Here is a 17,935-nt window from a genome sequence, read left to right on the forward strand (position 1 = left end):
ACCGGGATGTCAGTAGTGTCTGTTTTAGCTTTTGGTGAAGCATAGAAACCAGGGTTTTCAGCAAAGAATTGAACCCATGCCTTGTGGGTCTCACTGATTATCTCATTAACCCTACCTAACATAAGACTAACTATCCTATGCTTGTTGTGAAAAAAACTTCTGTCTACAACCTCAAGTGTCATATCCAACTCATTTGGAGTAATGGATCCACAAGTAGTCAACAACTCTTGAATTTTTATGTGATTATCCTCCTCCATAGCTGATAATCTCCTAGCATCTAAATTGTCATATAGTTGTGCTGATATTTGGTTCTCAATTTCCAACAGAGATTTCTTATATATATCCAAATATAATACAATTGCTTCCTCAACTTCTCTTTGCTCATCATTATCTAAATGCTCATAATAGAATTGTACATTTTTCAACATACTATCCTTAGTGATTTCATCTACCAATTCTACACAAGTCTTGGGTGGAATAATAGTTACATTACTAGATACAATTGCAAGGTTTGTGTCACCCATCTTCTTTCTTCTGCCAGTACTAGATGGAGAAGAAGGTGTTTCCTTTGGAGCTCTTTTCTTTGCCAGTACCTTTATTGTAACTGTAGTCACATAAATCTGTCCACTTAATTAAATGAATACTTAGTATTTATTTGATTATTTAACCATCAATTAATACTTAATTAAATTAATATTTAATTAATTCATCTTAACCCTCTTCTCCTATTAATTAAATAAATTATTCAATTTATTTGATTTAATTCACTTAACCAAATTCATACCATTAATTAAATAAATAAATCATATTTGTTTAATTAAATCTTCTCTCACATTTAAATAAATTAATATTTATTTAAATCCCCCAAAATCCCACCTCTCACATTTAAATAAATTAACATTTATTTAAATCACCTTTATCCTCTACCCACTTGTATTTTCCTACAAAAGCAAGTTGCACAATTATTTTAAATAAATAATTTATTTAAATCACCTTTATCCTCCACCCACTTGTATTTTCCTACAAAAGCAAGTTGCACAACTATTTTAAATAAATTATTTATTTAAAATCCTATTTATCCTCACCCACTTGAAACCTTTAATGGTTTCCCTTAAAGTATTCAAACTTGATGGCTTTAAAGTCTTCAAACTTGATGGCTTCCTTCTATAGTCTTCTTAAGACTTTAATGGTTTTCCTTAAAGTCTTCAAGCCTTTAATGGTTTCCCTCAAAGTCTTCAAGCATTTTAATGCTTTATCTTTCTTTTTCTCATTTAAATAAATTAATATTTATTTGAATATTTATCCAAATGCAAATTACACCATTTAATTGAAATAAATGATTTTATTTTAATTGAAAATACCAAAATTTCTTCCACTTGCATTTTCCTACAAAATCCACTTGCATGCCTAAACCCCTTCTAGAATTTTCTAATCACTTCTAAATAACCTAACCCCTTCTCTAAACTTTGTCACATTCCTAAGCAAAAGGGAAGTCACTTCTCAAACCCTCAAAGTCTTTGATAACCATTGAAGGCTTTCAACCTTCAACCACTAAATGGCTCAAAGTCTTTGATAACCATTAAAGGCTTTCAACCTTCAACCACTAAATGGCTCAAAGTCTTTGATAACCATTGAAGGCTTTCAACCTTCAACCACTTAATCCCCAAAGTCTCCAATAACCATTAATGGTTACCTCAAACCCTCCCACATGGTTAAAACATTTGTTTTGACTCAACCTCTACCCAACCCAAGGGTCTCATCAAGCCTTTAATGCTTTGACCATGATTATCTCTTAATCATTTGCACAAAGGTTTATCCTTGCATTAACTCCTAATCCAGTGGGTAATCCTAATTTAGGCTTGACCCTTACCTTCTAGATAACCATGAGGTCTCCTCAGGCATTTAATGCCTCCAACCTCTTCTCTCAACCCAATCTTATGTTGACACTTGTCACCATTTCATTGGTGCAAATTGTGCACATGGATCCCCAACTTTCAAGCTTGACCCTTGATTAAACCTTTCAATCTTGGCCATCCATTACTCCATTTTTCCTATAAATAGAGCCCATTCCTTCATAATCCAGATCCTGAAAACTTGTATGCATTTAGGCTATAGACATTTTTAGAGAGCATTTAGCATAAGCAATCTAACATCTTATCATTTTTGGTTAAAATATATCATTTTAGCATCAATAGCATAGTATTTAGCTTTTCATTTCATATTTGAAGCTTAATATTAAATCTCAATCCTCCATAAGCATCCATAGTGCAAAAAGCTGCTGAGAGCTACACTATTTTGGAACTTGGAGAGGAGAGGAACAAGGGAGAAGGAACTAAGAGTATGTTAGGAGGTATTTTGGAGATGCCTCATCATGTTTGCTTTGATAGTTAAATATGCTTGCATGCTTGTAGTCTCTCTTTTGGTATGCCTTTTTAGATTAGTTTTCGATTGACTAACACTAATGTTTTGTGTGTTTTTGTGTTATTTGATCATAGACTAATCTTGTGCCATTTAGGAGGGCATCAGTAACCTTCCTTACCGGTTGCTTCCTTGCTTCCTCCTTAGACTCCTCACCTTTCTTCCTCAATACCCTCTTGAATGTTAAAGGTGTGTCATCTTCAGTTCTAGAGTCTGATGGAATAGGCTCAATAAAAACTTCAGGCTCTTTCCTCTTCCTTCCTTTTTCCAGAACAACATCCATTAATGCTTTGATGTCCTAAGATACTTGCTCAACAAATTTGTTGGCCTTGCCATTCTGTTTCTCCCTCTTGTTCCGATTAAATTTGGTTTGAACCTCTTGCTTCTTCTGTTTTGCAGTACCAAAGGATTTCTCAGCTTCATCAATAGGTGCATCAATTAACATCTTTGTTAAAGCATGCAAAATTTGAGCATCAACCTCATATCCCATCTCCTCTATCCATATCTTCCATATCTTACAGGATTTGAATGCTTCCATCAAGGTTTCATCCTTTTTAACCATAAAGTAGATCTCAGTTGAGTATTTCTCAACAATTTTTTTTGGAACCCTCTCTCTAGATTTCATTGCCTTTTGGAATGCCTTGAAGTAACCCCAAATGTTATCATCTCGTTGACTACCCAAACTAGCAATAGATTGTCTCAGTTGTCTTCCTACCAGGATATCAAATGCCCATTGTCTCTTCCCAAAACCGGGAGTTTCATTAATGAAAAATAGCATCAAGCAGACAATAAGATTCCCATACTGGAATGTCCCCTTTGTCTCTCCTTTGATCTTCCCTAGGTTGATTAACAACTCATCTAACATCCATCCACATAGATCTATCTTTTCATTTTCCCTCATGATCTTATGTGTGGCATAGATGCAGGAGCTAGAAACAGAGTTGAGATGATTGGATTGAGTTACCTTGTATCCAACGATCATGCTGCCAAATCTGATGTCTCTATCAGTGATGGTGTTGACCCTCATCGATCGTCAGTTCGAAGTTGCACTAGTGAGCTTGTTAACCTGATCGTTGGAAATCTTTTTCTCTGGTCGCTGACCAATCTGCGACAAACCGGTGATGGCCCTAATGGCCTCCTTCGTGATCTTATAAGGTCTATCCAACCAAATGAATTCTCCATGCACTCTTCTCAATACATATCTGATGATCTCATCTTTGAATTTTGGGATATCCAGAATCCCAGTAAACCCTAGATTCTCAATGTTCTTATACTCAGGCTTGATCTTTCCGGAGTCTCCCATCAACTCACTCATATACATGCTCTTGGTGTCACTGGTACCTAGATCCTCAATGTGGCAATGAATGTAAGCTCTGACATCTTCCACATACACAACTCCTTCCGAGACATGGGAAAAAGCACCAACCGAATCATCCAAGGTGGCAATATGCAGATATTGCTTGAAAATCAGCCTAGGATGATCCTTAACCTCGACAACAGTAGGATTTGCAATGAAAGTAGGTGTAGAGGATGATCCTGCTTCCATGATGAAAGATATATACTTGAGAAATAATTGTTGGTGAAACCCTAAAGAAATCTCTCGATCACTGGTGGAATCACTAAAGAAGATATCTAATTGCACTGAATCGCCTTAGACTCATTTTGAATCGCTCTGAATGCAAGGTGATAAAAATTGAAGTGGATTCAACCTTTTGTAGTGTCATAAAATTGCGACCCATGCAATTTTAACCACATTTTGGGTCCTCACCTTGGCGACGACATCTCCTTCCCTAACCGAGACCCATTTCTGCATTTCCAACCCCTTCACTATTTCTCCTTCATGTCCTATGTCTTCTCTAGACCCTGTTCGGGCCCCAAAATAGGGCAAGACAGGGGCGTGGCACCTTTGTCCCCACCCCTTAGGGTGGCCCTATGTCATATCTGCCCGATCTCCTATGCACAATTTGTCTTTAGGGTTTGCAACTCCTCTTTGTCGGCCTTTAGTGGTTGAAAATTAATCCTTGAGCTATGTATAAAAAAGGAATTCAATACCCTCATTCAAGGGGGACGGGTGGATGATGGATGGACAGATAGATAGATAAGGAGGCATAAGGATAAGATACGGGATTTCAAGGTCATCATCAAGCATTCAATTCTTCTTCATTCATCCGTTGGAGCAACATTACAACATTCATTTGCAAGCATGTGTGTGTGTTAGGGTTTTGTCATGTTACATTCCATTTCATACAACATTTGTGGTTACATTCAAGAAGCAAAGAAATCATCATCAACAAGTTGTAGATCTACAAGGTATACATTTTCATTGTTTACATTCAAGCATTTGCAATTACTTTCTTTCAAGGTTGATTTATCAATCGGGGTTTGACTAAGGCAAACCCCTATCCAAAACCATTCTCCCTCTCTTTTATGTGTGTAGGTTGCAGGTCCACAGTTGTAATTGCATGTTTGAGCTTCATTTGTGGAGACGGAAGAACCCTTTTCATTTCGCGGACCATGTACATTCTCGCCACAGTCCCGACGACTTTTCTCCAAATTCGCAGGGCAAATCCATATTGGTCTAATTAGCTCAGATCCAAAGTTACAGTGCGATCCCAAATTGGTAGCTCCTCATTTCACTCATTTCCTCTCTCTTTTCCACATAGTCAATAATTCAACTTTCTCATTTACAAAAGAGGGTAAATCACATTTCAACTGCTTGCAATCCACTCAGAATTCACATCCTTGATTCCCTTAGATTTGGATCTAGTGAATTCAAGCCCCTCTTTTAAATGTAAAGTTCCTCCCAAGTGAAAATCATCCTAGTGGCTTCCTTTCTCTCTCCTAGGTGGGGAGTCACTAGGATCCAATTTTCCACTTTACATTTTGGTGAACCCGACTTCTTACACATTAATTCTAATTTCTCATTCTTAGGTTTGATTAATTGCAATTTGAATTTCAAATTTTCATTTTCAAGTTTGATCTATTTGCAAATTTTAGAGGTTAATTGCATAAAAACCCTAGTTTTTCATTTAGAGAAAATTAAGCTTGTGAGGTGTAAAATTTTAATTGCTTGTTACAAATCTGCTTTCTATTTCAAAATTGCAATTCAAATCTATCTCTTTATTCTAAAAATTCAGTGGTTAAATCATAAAACCCTAATTTTTAAGATTCGTCTATTTTTGACCTTTGACTGTAATTTTGATCGATCTAGACATCTCCAAATCGGTTGTTTTTTTAGATTCCACATTAAAATCATAATCTCTATCATCCTTGAAAATTTCAAAAAAAATTGGTTGGACCGTGTGCGTTCCTGCCACAATCCTCGACTTTTTTCCCAAAATTTTGAGAGACAAAATCTACTGTATTTTTCTGATCAAATCTAGAAAATCAGCGTACTTTATCAACTTTAACACTCTATAAGGTCAAACATAAATTCTAAATTCATCAAATTCAAATCTTAAAATTAATTTTCATAAAAAGGTCCTAATTTTAGATCTGCTTTTCCAGCAAATTCAGATTTCACTTAAGAGACTTTTAATGGCAATTAATAAATTGGATTTACTTGCTCTTTTGCATAAATTTACTACATTCATGTGTTGGATAAGAGTTTATTTCATTTCCTGTTGCTTCTCTTTATTCACAACACTTGGTCATTTTGTGTTGTTAGGATTTCCAAATTATTTTCTTTTCAATTTGATCTCAAAGCTTTCATGTATCATTTATGTTGCATTATGGTGATGTTGTTAACAAAATGTATTTCCTATGTTAATCACGTTAAAGCTTTTGTAGATCCTAAACCTAGAGATCCTAATCAGTGTACCTCTCCTAGGGTATCTTGTGTGGATAAAATAAGATCTAATGCTTTACCCAATGATTTTTCTACAAGAGAGCAAGCATTGGAAAGTAATATGGATCCATCTTCTTCTTTTACACATACCCTTGAGCAAGGGGGGCAATATGAAAACATCAACATTCTTACATCTTTAGATCCTCCTTATTCTCTTAACACCTATCTTCAACATAAAAGTCTATGTACAGAGGATGATATCATGCATTTTATTCATGACCTTTCTCCTCGCATAGAAATCACTAAAAATGAGCTTTTAGATGATGAAGATGTTCTTCCCCAATCTTCCAAAAAGGATAAGCTTGATAAAGGCAAGGAGATTCTCATTTCACATGATGCTCCTCCATCTACAAGTCCTTTTTTGCCTCCTTACACATCAGATTTCAAAGAAATTCATGATCTTGTTCCTCCATCTAGTCAATTGCAACATTCTTATAGTCGTGGCTTTCATATAATTACAAAACAAGGTTTTAAAGGACAAGGAATTGGGAAATTTGAGCATATAATTCGTGTCCCTATAAACCCTTCTACACAAACTACTACAAGAGGCCTAGGAAGTGGTACCCCTCTTTCTATGGACGAATTCCTTAGGCTTCAAAACTTTAAAGATTACCTTCAAAAACAATAAATCAAGAGAGCCCACAAGAATGCTTCTTCTTCAAAGCATCCTTTTTGTTCATTTCATCAAACCCATGACCATAATGTTGATGATTGCCCTGATTTTCAGAGATCTATTCAAGATGGCATAGATAGTGGCAAAATTAGAATTGTGGATAATGAAACTTCTTCTTCTAACAAACCCTCTCCTTCATGGCAAGACGATATTTACCATCCTGAGAGGTTATATGCAAGAATCTATTGGAGATTGAAATATGACAAGAACATTTCCTTTCCTCCTCAAAGTAAACACAAAAATATTAAGCAAGTGAAAGGTATTGAATATTGCATTTTTCATGATTCATATTCACATTTTCTTGGAAAATGTTATGCATTTAAGAAATTTGTTCAACTGCAATATGATCTTGCACACATTTGTCTCACAACAGATCTAGTTGTATTTATTGGTAAAAACATTGTGCCTTAGCACTTATTTTCTCTTCATGATTGCTCCACCCTATAGCATAACTAGCCCATTTAACGGGAGCTCTTTATCATTAGTAGTGGTATTGTTTCACTTTAACATACTTTGGGGCAGCAACATGCAGTCCATTTTTCTTCTTCTTTCTATACATTTATCTCTATCTTTGTGCACTATTCATTATTAGATATCTTTTCTTGCATAGGGTTATTCTTATGTGAGAATATAATTGTTCTTTGGTTTTCCTATTTGCTTGGAGAGGGGAATATTTTAATGAGTACTGCACTTCTTCTCTTTCCTTTATTCTCTTGGAAATCTTACCTCTTCTATGGTTTTGATTATTCTCAAGTATGATATGCCCCTTAGCAGGGAATGATCTCTTGAGAAGTATGTATCCCTTCCTTGAAATAATTTGTTCCACTAAGGCATATCACTTGAAACTAATCACCATCAGAAACTGTGTAATGTTTCTCCTTGTTCTCCTCACTTGGGGGGCAAGGATTTTCACTCCTTTCCCTTTCTTTCTTTCTCATTTATCATTATTTCTTTTAGGGGATGCATTTTTCATATGTGATTATCATTTCTTACAATGGTATGCTTTTATGATTAATCCCCCTTGGGGAATCTATGATGATTTTTCTCTCTTCCTTTTGAATATTACCACTTCTTGAGACATGTATTTTACATTGACTAATGTCTTTTCTTGCATGTGTTCATGTAAGTTCATTGCACATTTGCTTATGTTTAATCTCTCTCTAGTAGATTGTGTAAGCTCTTGTCATTGTCCCATTAGCTTGGGGGGCAATGATCCTTCTCTCTCTCTTTCTCTAGGGATCCACTTTTCCCTATTAGGTGAGTGGTGTGAGTTCCATTACTTGATGTCATTCCTTGTGTGGAATTGTTGTTGTTCACTCAAGGATTCTCTCTTATACAAGAGGTGTTAGTCCTTGACTATGACATCTTTTACACTTGGTATGTACATTTATGATAAATCAAACCATCCCTCTGGGGGCTAAATGTGAGTCATCTCTCATCAAGAATCCCTTTCACCTAGAAATAGGAGGAAGGATTGATTCATGTTCTTTCCTTTTCTTGTTCTAGAAGATGTTATATTTGTCCAAGACAACTCCTCTTGGGGGTATATGTCTTTTGAACAAAGATCTCTTCCCCTCCAAACATCACCTTTACACTTACAGCAAGATATATCTTGTCAACTATCTTATCCTTGCTTGAAGAGTATTCCCTCTCTTGCTTAGATTTATGACATTGTTGCATAGTGGATATTTTCTTTGTGATGAAGGCAGATATCTTTGTTCTACTTTCTTTAAGATATCAACATCAACCTATGTTGACATCTTAAGGGGGGACACCCACACTGCTCCTTTGTACTATACTAATCTCATGCATTGAATAGTGGGACATTCTTGGAACTAGAGGGAAACCTCTTAGAGCAAGATGATGTCACTTTTTGTACAATGGGTCATTCTCGGAACCAGAGCGAAACCTCGTAGAGAGAGATATCATACCTTTCTTGACACTTGTACTATAAATTCTATATAGGTTGTAGCATACTCAGTCATAGACTCCTATAAGGCGCTTCGAACCTCGCTTGCACACATGTGCATGAGGTTGAGTGGAACTAATGGTGTTCTAAATCTCTCTCTTTACATGGATCACCTAGACAGGCTCTAGGGGCAAGATTTTCCATGTCCTTCTCTCCATGGATCACCTAGTTTTAGGGGTGAGATGTCTATGGTTTTTTTCTTCTTCGCTTTTCTTCTCATGGATCACCAAAGCATGTATTCATGTTCTCTCTCTTCTTCCTCTCATGAACTCATAGTTTTACTATTGATAGTTCATGGATGATGTCAACTTTTCTCTTTTATGTGATTGCTTGTGTTTATGTAATGGCAGTGGTCTTTGTTTCCTAATTAGTTGTTGAGACATCTGAGCTCGAGATCTCTTCGACTAGTTAGTTTGTCTTCTTGTGTCTTGTTCTTGTCGTGTGTCTTTTTATGCTTTGTCTTTGTATTATGTGTCTTGTGCCTTTTTGTTTTGTGTGCTCTTGCATATGATGGCATGAGTTGAGACCCTAAGATTGGGAGATTTTTTCTCCTCAATATTAGTGGTGTCTTATACTCCTTTTGGTATTGCTCCATGTTTCTCATCTTCATTTCTCTCTTTTCTTCTAATTTACCGGTGGTAGTGGTGTAAGCCATACGTTCTCGCTAAAGAGGGGGCTAAATGTAGTGTCATAAAATTGTGACCCATACAATTTTAACCACATTTTGGGTCCTCACCTTGGTGACGACATCTCCTTCCCTACCAGAGACCTATTTTTGCATTTCCAACCCCTTCACTCTTTCTCCTTCATGTCCTGTGTCTTCTCTAGACCCTATCTGGGCCCCAAAATAGGGCAGGACAAGGGTGTGGTGCCCCTATCCCCCTAGGACAAGGGTGTGGCGCCCTTATCCCCACCCCTTAGGGTGGCCCTATGTCAGGTCTACCCAATCTCCTATGCACAATTTGTCTTTGGGGTTTGCAACTCCTCTTTGTCGGCCTTCAGTGGTTGAAAATTAATCCTTGAGGCATGTATAAGAAGGAATTCAATACCCTCATTCAAGGGGGATGGATGGATGATGGATGGACAGATAGATATATAAGGAGGCATAATGATAAGATATGCGATTTCAAGGTCATCATCAAGCATTCAAGAATTCAAGCCTTCTTCATTCATCCATTGGAGCAACATTACAACATTCATTTGCAAGCATATGTGTGTTAGGTTTTTTTCATGTTAAATGCCATTTCATACAACATTTGTGGTTACATTCAAGAAGCAAAGCAATCATCATCAACAAGTTGCAGATCTAAAAGGTATACATTTCTATTATTTACATTCAAGCATTTGCAATTACTTTCTTTCAAGGTTGATTCCTCAATTGGGGTTTGATTGAGGCAAACACCTATCCACAACCATTCTCCCTCTCTTTTCTTTGTGTAGGTTGCAGGTGCGCAGCTGTAATTGCTTGTTTGGGCTTCATTTGCAAAGACAGAAGAACCCTTTTTGTTTTGCGGATTTGTGGCGGACCATGTACATTCTTGCCACGGTCCTGATGACTTTTCTCCAAATTTGCAGGGCAGATCCGTATCAGTCTAATTAGCTTAGATCCAAAGTTACAACGCGATCCCAAATTGGTAGCTCCTCATTTCACTCATTTCCTCTCTGTTTTCCACATAGTCAACAAGTCAACTTTCTCATTTACAAAAGAGGATAAATCACATTTCAACCGCTTGCAATCCACTCAGAATTCACATCCTTTTTTCCCTTGGATTTGGATCTAGTGGATTCAAGCCCCTCTTTTGAATGTAAAGTTCCTCCCAAGTGAAAATCATCCTAGTGGCTTCCTTTCTCTCTCCTAGGTGGGGAATCACTAGGAACTAATTTTCCACTTTACACCTTTTAACCTTCAAGAAACCCTAATCTGTCATTGATATGATTGAACTCAGGTGGAACATATCGGATCTCAGTCAAACATCTCCATGTTGGATAAACATTTCCAATTTCTGGAACATCTTTCAGAACTTCTTCCCAAGGCTTAAGCAGTATTATCATGAATTTTTCCTACTCCTAAGGCATTTGCCTTAGTTACTGGATGAGTTTCATGTCGGTGCAGGAGCAACCTCCTATGTCAGTTGAGTAACTGGAGCATTCCCATATGTTGATTTATCATCTCACTTCCTAACCCATTTCTTGATATGATCTTGCTGGATTTCATTGACATTGTCTTTTCCTTTAACATTTGATCCATCATTGTTAACCGGTGAATTTTTTCTTCTACAAAACTTAGCTATGTGTCCAATCTTGTTGCATTCATAACATGTAACATAGTTCTTTTTGATGCTCTGCAAAAAGGATATTAGGAAGACACACAAACACAAGGAGAAATTCAAACATTAGTGTTAGTGTCAAAAATCATAAATGAAAGATTATCCTAAGCAAGCATATCAAGAGAGATACCAAACATAAAATGAAAAGCTTAACAAAATGAAGGAATGCAATGAAACATCCCCAAATTCCCTCCAACATGCTTGTAGCTACTCCTCCTTGTTCCTCTCCTCTCCAAGTTCCAAATGAGTGTAGCACTCAGTAGCTTTTTGCACTATTCTGGATGTCTTATGGAGATTCAAGATTGAAAATGATTAAGTATGCCAATGCAAGCGTAAAACAAGCTAAATATGAGATGTTATTTAATTAACTAATGTTAATTTTAGCCAAAAGACAAATGTAGATTATGCTAAAATACTCTCCTAAATTCACTATAACTTAGATGCATGCAAGATTTCTGGATCTAGATTATGAAGAAATGAGCTCTATTTATAGGAAAAATGGAGCAATGGATGGTTGAGATTGAGTAATCTCAACAAGGGTCAAGATTGATGGGTTTATGTTCCATGTGAGGGTTTTCAATCCAATCCCAGGATGACAAATGTCAACATGAGATGGCTTGAGAGGAGATGGAAGAAGCATTAAATGCTTGAGATGACTTGAGAGTTACCTTAGGAGTTAAGGTTTAAGTTGGGTTGAATGAATAAAGCCTTTATCCAATGAATAATACCTTTATCCAATGGATAAACTCTTGTGCAAGAGTTAGTGGGAATAACTATGGTCAAAGCAATGAATGCTTGAGAAGACACATGGGTTACATGGAGGTTGAGTTAGAGGTTAAGCCTCTAACCATGTGGGCAAGTGGAATTAACCATAAATGGTTATGTAAGAGCCATTAATGGTCATGTAAGAGCCATTAGTGGTTTGGAAGACTTTAGGGGTTAGCTTGTTGAACACATAAAGCATTAAATGTTTTTCAAAGACTTTGGAGGCTTTGAGAAGTGACTTCAAGTTGCTTAGGAATGTGAAAATATTTAGAAGATGGATTAGGATAATTAGGAATGGTTAGAAGAACTTAGAAAGTGGTTAGAAGAGTCTAGAAGTGGATTTAGGATCGCAAGTGGGTTTGGTGGGTGAGGGAAAATAGTTTTAATTAAAATAAAATTAATTTATTTCAATTGTGGTTGCAACTTGCATTTATAGGAGAATGCAAGTGGGGGGATTTGTTTAGTGATTTAAATAAATATTTATTTATTTATTTAAAAGAGGAAAGGGGGTTAAATTAAATAAATATGTTTTATTCATTTAATTGGTTTAGAGGTGTGGTTTAATGAATTAATTTAAATAAATTGGATAATTTATTTAGTTAATAGCAGAAGAGTGTAAGGATGAATTTAATTAACTGTTGGCTAGTGAATTTAATAATCAAATAAATAGTAAATATTCATTTAATTAAATGGACAGATTTATGTGACTACATTTGCCCCTCTTTGAGACGGTGCGGTTTATCGCGTCGTTTAAAAGAATAGAGGATAGGTGTGAATAAAATGTCCCATAAATGTTAATTTAGTGGGTGGTATGCCCCCTCGAGAGATGGGCTGAAAAAATTTCAAAAATTTGGGCGATCTCTCGAAAAAGGATGAAAAATGGAGGGAAGGTAGGATAGAAGAAATTAGCAATAACAGTGAAAGAATGGAAGAAATCGGAGTTAAAATAGAGAAATGAGAGACGTTGGGAGTTCACGAGGATCATGATGGTGAGCGGGGTGAAATTGGGGTTGAAGGGTATATATGGAGGGGAAGGGGTAAATCAACCTCATTTGCACCTATATCCCTTGCAACTTTGAGCTCTAATAGTGACCTTTTGTGAAGGAGCAAGCAGCAGTCATCATGCATGTACCTATGGTAGATCATTGGCTAGAGCAGATTTGTCAATTCTTGCGGCCAGATGACTACAAACCAATGGTACGCAAATTGTGAATTTTAAGTTTTGTGCATTTTTATGTATTTTTGAAAGCGTCAAAGTCCAACCAAGACAATAGCACTAAAACTGTGTTTTAGCGCTTTTGTTAGCCAAAATAGCACTTTCATGCCGCTATGGCGCTATTGAGTGGTAGTTTTAGCACAATTGATAGGGTTAGTGCTTTTGTATAGTATTAATAGCGCAGTCATTAGTTTAGCGCAGTTGTAGCATAGTGTTAGCACTATTGTTAGGTAATAGCACAATTGAATAGTGGTTTTAGCACTTTTGTTGTTTTAGCGCGTGTGTGTCCCAGTTGTAGCGCGGTTGGATACATGTTGTAGTGCTATTGTTGTTTTAGCTCTTTTATACACAAATTGTAGCGTGATTGTTAGCTGAATAGTGTGTATTGTGATAAAAATACCCCAATGTTAGGAAAAAATTATCTTCGGATGCCTGTGTTGGGTGGATGGATGAATGAGTTGTTTTGAATCATAGTAGCCCCATTGAGACTAGGTCATTATGATAAATGTCTATTGTAGTCTAGGTTTTCCATGATCGCTTACCTGTTGAGACCCAAAGATACTTGATCAAAGTATCTGTTGATAGTCTACGTTTAAACTTAAGAAAGTGTGAAACAAAACAATTGGTGATGTGTTGATGTGTGTGTGTAGGAGGATCTTCTCATTATATAGATGAGAGAGCGGCATCCTGCCATGTAGCAGCTGTGAGGGCGTTGACTAAGGTCAAGATCGATTATGTCGTAGTGACCGGCCTGTATGACAAGATGTATATGCTCGTGATTCAAACAAATCACGGACTATTGACGGCATTAGCTGAGAGATGGAATAGCAAGACCTATACCTTCCATTTGGCTTTGGGAGAGATGACCGTGACACTGGAGGATGTGTGGCAGATACTACACAACCCGATCCAAGGGGAGTTGGTGACTTATGACAGAGGTTTGGGGACAGTAGTTGTGCAGCGTATGTTTGCACAGGACGTATATATTCATGATGGCTCGATCGCATGGGAGGAGATAGATGCCTTATATGAGCCACTACCAGTTGTGTTATCAGGTATTGTCGGGGGTTTGCTTTGCCCCGATCGATGATCACATGGACTGGTCGTGGGTTGGGGCCAGGTTATTGAGCACATGGTGACTAATGGAACCCTCTATGCATGGGGACCATGCATGCTTTCACACTTGTACAGGGCGCTGCATGAGTTTGTATACCGAGAGATGAGTTCTCTAAGGGTCGGGATTACCTTGCTACACATCTGGGCATGGGAGAACCTACCAGTGACACGGTCGGTTTGTCTGAGATTTAGGGTGGCAGATCAGCCCTATGTGTACATGTATGGAGGTATGATGAGTCAGCCCCACTTGGGGAAGTTGGAGTGGTGGCAGCAGGCATTGGATGATTTGGATACAGTGATATGGAGGCCATATATTGAGTGTGAGCTCTGGGAGGATGATGCAAAGGCCTTGCCGTATGTATTTATGACATGGTTTTTTATTGGTAGGACAACCTACAATGTAGAGAGACATGTACCGGGTAGAGTGATGAGATAGTTTGGATGGAGGTAGGGGTTGTCGAGGGGATCAGGGGAGTATGCATGGGCAGTTCGGGAGAGATTCTAGTGGGGGCTAGTGTTACCATATGATCAGCCCGAGCTGAGTTTCAAACCTTATAGGAGAGACCATTGCATATGAGGTCAGATATTGTGGATGCAGGGGTGACAAAGGAGTACACGCAGTATCATACCACGCATCCTATTCCATGCATTTCAAATCCAGTTGAGTCGATACAATCCTTTGAGGATGACAGGAGATAGCTACGGAGGAGGAGTAGGAGGAGGAGATGGAGGTGATGAAGGAGGAGGAGGAGATGGAGGTGATGGAGGTGGTGGAGGAGGTTTTGGAGGAGCAGGAGGACGTGGAGGGGGTGGGGGTGGATTTGGAGGTGGAGGTGGTGGAGGAGGACAATTACACAGGAGAGGTAGAGGGGGACAGTCATTGTGACTGTCATAGGGTCCTTTGATACAAGGGGCAGCCAGAGTAGGAGGCAGGGATATTGGGGAGGGAGAGGTGCCTATGGAGATGGGAGAGGGAGCTACAGGTGGAGGAGAGAATCTTATGGGGATGGGAGGGGGAGACCTACGGGAGCATATGATAGTATATTTGCAGACTCGTTTGACAGCAACCCAGGTAGAGCTGGAGGATATGGAGGCAAAGTTTGTAGCAAGAGATGTCCAACTTTTTGCACGGGATTCAAAGTTGATAGTAGTGAGGCGAGAGTGGGATGATGCAGTTGATAGGGTGATCTAGCTACAGAAGAGAGATCGGGTCTTGGAGGGAGTACAAGGATAGGGTCCATCAACTAATTCGTTGGCAAGGGAGCTACGACGGGAAGGTGGAGAGGTTGACTATTGGCGGGGTTTATATGAGCAGGTGGTGCCATCCAGTCAGCGGGCACTAAGCTATTCGCAGATGTGTTGGGCGAGATCAAAGCGGTCTTAGAGGATGCAAAGCAGTGGTGGTGTTATGGGTCCTCCACGACGAGATAGCGAGTGGAGCAGGGGGTAGTGGTGGAGTAGGCGGTGATGGTGGTGCAGCATCTAGCTAGAGTGCTATTTGAGAGAGATTTTTATGTACTTGTTACATTTGTTATGTTGGACTGTGACTTGGATGGCTCTTTGGTAGCCGAAATTTTGTAGACATCGTTGGACTCTAATACATGTATTCTTTATGATGAGATATGATGATATATGATGAGATCTCATTTTTGATGAGGATATGAGATATATGTGATGTTATGTATGTGTTTATGTATGAGGATGATTATGAGTTATGCTTTATATGCATGAGATGTTTTTACTTGCTAGATGTATATGTTGATGAGATGATTTCGATATGCATGTTTTATGGACGATGTGCTGACATGTGTATCCAGGTTACCAGATGGATAATGTGAATATGTGTATGCAGATGACATGTATATTTATGGATGATTTTGTATTTTGCTATGCATATGATGTAATGATAATGATGTATGTTAATATAATGAATAATAATTATGATCTGAGTGATATGAGTAAATGGTGTATGTGTTTAATATGAATCTAGATGAATGTATTCATGTATGTTTTGAGATGAATGTGTTGTAAATGGATGAACAAGTGTTAATGCATATGGAATGTATGTTTCTAGATGAATGCAACTAATGATTAGAATGTGTTTTTTAAGGAATAAATGCATGTTTAAATGATTCCTAACATGTATGTAAGTAATCAACTAAATGATGGAAATGATCGAGAATGTGAAAATGAATCTAAACATATGATCATGGTTTTAAATGCAAGATAATAAAATAAATATATCTAATGGAAAATGAGTAACTGCACTTTAATGCAATTAAAAAGAAAAATAGATGCATCTTAATGAATCGAGATGAAACTTTAAGATGAGAATTAAATGAATGAGTATAAGAATACATTGGATGGATAGATTAATGTACTTGAGTAATAGATAAATAAATGTAAATGAATGCAACTAAATGAATCTAAATGAATGTACGTTAATGTCTAACAATGAAAGTAAAATGAATGCAACTAAATGATATTAGATGCACTTAAATGAATATCTAAATGGATGTAATGAATCTACATGCAAGTAAATTATAATGAACTAGATGCATTTAAATGAAACTAAATGTAATGGAATAATAATGCCATGAGTTCATGATATATGAATGCAAGTTGGTGAGAAATTGCATGATGCAATGATGATGCATCAGAGAACTCTGTCATGATTGTATCCAAGACCAATTCATATTAAATAACCTCTCGTATTTTAACTTGTTTACACTTGCATACAAACCATAAATATGAATAATGAACGATCAAATGGATGGGCGATATGCAATAGAATGCAATATAAATAGATGAGATGGAATGACGATCCATAGTGCTTTATTTTTCATCATTGAGCATGGTATTATCAATCTTGGATGAGGCAGTAGGAGCCAAGTTTGGAGCATTGTACCTGTAAGCAAGCAGTATAGATAAAGAATATGGACCCTCCATTCTGGTTCATGTGTAGATGATTGAGGTACATGCTGTAGTCAGTAAGCCATAGTGATCCATGACTAGACTTTTGCATATGATCACGTAGCTTAGTGAACTTCCCACGTAGACACCATTAGTACATGCCCCAGAACTTCATTGGAACAAATTGCAAACAATAAAACAAAACGATACTTAGGAACCATCTCATCTACTCTAATCACTTGTGGATATCCTGGAGTAGCGTAGAAACTTGATATAAATGAACAAATAACTAACAAACCGACCAAGTACTTGATAGCTTAACAAAATTTTCTTGTCAAAGAAAATGTTATCATGTCTTTGTGTTGGTAAGGAAGGATGCATCCTTGTTAAGATAGTTGTGTGTACCTGTGGTGATTGTTTGGTTGATTTGATAAGTGATCATCGTTTGAGTAGCTCAAAATGTTTGTTTGATGTCTATGGTGATGCGTATGTACAAAGGATTTTATGCATTGCCATGTTTTTGACTGATTTTTTATGTTTTATCATGTTTTTGGATTTTGTGAGTGTTTTTGAATGTTTTTGGTATTTTGTGAGTGTTTTTGAATGTTTTTGGTATTATTTCTAAACAGTTTTGAATGAAGAACTCAATGAATCACAAGTAATATAGAATCCACTTCCATCAATAGTTTAA

This window comes from Cryptomeria japonica, chromosome 3 (genome assembly GCF_030272615.1).
Source record: "Cryptomeria japonica chromosome 3, Sugi_1.0, whole genome shotgun sequence".
Lineage (NCBI taxonomy): Eukaryota > Viridiplantae > Streptophyta > Pinopsida > Cupressales > Cupressaceae > Cryptomeria > Cryptomeria japonica.